The following is a 2,483-nucleotide window of genomic DNA, read 5'->3' as shown; positions in this document are numbered from 1 at the left end:
AAACCTTCTTAAGAAAAGCCCAAGACCTGAGGAATTCTGTTAGACTTTAGGTTTTAACACTAGTACTCCTCACATTTTTTAATGAAATTGAACGGAAAGGAGCACTTTCAATTTGCTTCCTGGAAACCAGCAAGAATGATCACAAAACTAGACAAAGATTGAGCTAAAAGGTAAAACTGCATGCTGATCTCTTTAATGAGCATAGGTAAAAATAAACCTAGACAAGATATTGACAAATAGAATACAACAAATCATCACAATTATCATACATGATGACCAAGCAGGCTCATCCCAAGGGAAGGATATTTCAAAGCACAGAAATCAATAATGGAATATACCATGTAAATTGAAGCAACAACAAAAATGCATGACTGGAAAAACATTTGGACAAAATCCACTATAAACCACCATATAGAATATTGAAGCTAGTCCCATATTTGTCATCATATACTAACTCCAAAAGGATTAAATTTATAAATAATAAAATAGAAGCACTTAACCTGCCTTAAGAATAAATGTGTAAGCTCTTAAAATCATAAGGCAAAGGGCTTTCTGCACAGAACTCCAGTTGCACAAAAAATAAGGAGAGCTAATAAATGAAATCATATCAAATGAAAAGGGTTCTATATAACAAACAAGATAATGAATGAAGTATAATCCACGGAATGAATTTTTTCTAGCAATATTTTAGGTTAATACCTAAAATATGTGAAAATCTGAAAAATATAAACTGCCAAAATCTCAAATAATGTCAATAAATTTAATAGATATTTCTTAGAAGAAGAAATACAGCCTATAAATATATGAAAAATTATTTATTATCATAGAGCATTAAAGAAATAAAAATTAAAAGAAAGCAGATATTTTATCTTTCACAAGAGAGAATGACAATCTTTAAAAATCAAATAATAACTCTTGCTCTGCTCCTGTGTGCCCACAGACGTCCACTCTTCCCTTGCAGCCAGCAGTGATCCAGACAAGATGGTGAAGTTTGGAGTGAAGGGATTTGGCCTTGTTGGATCCTGGTTACGAGGGCTGCTTTTAACTCACATGGTGGATATTGTGGCCACCAACGACCCCTTCATTCACCTTAACTACATGGTCTATGTGTTCCAGTACAATTCTGCCCACGGCAAGTTCCATAGCACTGTCAAGGCTGAGAACGAGGAGCTCATTATCAACAGAAAGGCCATCACCATCTTCCAAGAACGAGATCCCGCCAACATCAAGTGGGGTGATGCTGGTGCTGAGTATGTGGCAGAGTCCACTGGTGTCTTCACCACTATGGAGACGGCTGGGGCTCACCTGGAGGGTGGTGCCAAAAGGGTCATCATCTCTGCCCCTCCAGCCAGTGCCTCATGTTTATGAAGGATGTGTGTCACGAGAAGTATGACAACTTCCTCAAGATGGTCAGCAACGCTTCCTATACCACCAACTGCTTAGCCCCACTGGCCAAGGTCATCTCTGACAACTTTGGCATCAAGGAGGAGCTCATGACCACAGTCCAAGCCACCACTGCCACCCAGAAGACTGTAGATGGCCCCTCTGGGAAGTTGTGGAGTGATGGCCACAGGGTATCCCAGATCATCATGCCTGCATCCACTGGTGCTGCCAAGGCCATGGGCAAAGTCATCCCAGAGCTGAACAGGAAGCTCAGAGGCATGGCCTTCCATGTGCCCACTCCCAATGTGTCAGTGGTCAATCTGACCTGACACCTGGAGAAAGTGGCTAAATATGATGATATCAAAAATGTGGTTAAAAAAAAGAAGGTGAAGCAGGCATCAGATGGTCCCTTCAAAGGCACCCTGCACTACATTGAGGACTAGGTTGTGTCTTGTGACTTCATCAGTTACACTCACTCTTCCACCTTTGACGCTGGGGCTGGCATCACTCTGAATGATCACTTTGCCAAGCTCATTTCCTGGTATGACAATGAATTTGGCTACAACAACAGGGTGGTGGATCTCATGGTCCACAAGACCTCAAAGGAGTAAGTGCTTCCCCACAGCCCAGCAAGACCAGAGGATGGGGAAGCCATGCTGTAAAATTCTCTGCCCTACTTAGCCCCAGTACTGACAATCTCCCCTTCACAGGTTCCATCTCAGGCCCCTAAGAAGGGGAGGGGCCTCTGAAGCCCTGGCTTGCTGCCATTGCATGCCTCCAATAAAGCCCACTGTAGCACCCCCCAAAAAACAAGAACAAAACTCTGGTGAGGTCACAGTCCAGAAATATGGGCCATCTAAATTACTGGAGAGAATGGAAGATGGTACAAAGATTATGGACGACAGTATGAAGAGTTTGCAAAACAACTAAAACTGGAAATTTCATTCAAACTAGCTGTGCCCCTTCTAGACATCTTTGTAAAAAAGTTAAACTCATCATATACTGGCACACATATGCCACATAGCCAGGTGCAGGGTACGAGAGATGAGGTATAACTGAGGACAGGGACACAGTGTAGAGTGGTCTTCCTGCTTCACAAG

At 42.2% G+C, this 2,483-nt stretch overlaps 1 pseudogene; it reads left to right on the top strand.

Moving 5' to 3' along the window:
• The first annotated feature begins 981 nt into the window (after window positions 1–981).
• LOC101587342 lies at window positions 982–1,994 on the top strand (annotated as a pseudogene).
• Window positions 1,995–2,483: the final 489 nt, after the last annotated feature.

This window comes from Octodon degus, unplaced genomic scaffold, assembly GCF_000260255.1.
Source record: "Octodon degus isolate 3935 unplaced genomic scaffold, OctDeg1.0 scaffold00099, whole genome shotgun sequence".
NCBI lineage: Eukaryota > Metazoa > Chordata > Mammalia > Rodentia > Octodontidae > Octodon > Octodon degus.
The sequence above is the reverse complement of the archived record's forward strand: the minus strand, read 5'-3'. Positions and strand labels throughout refer to the sequence as shown.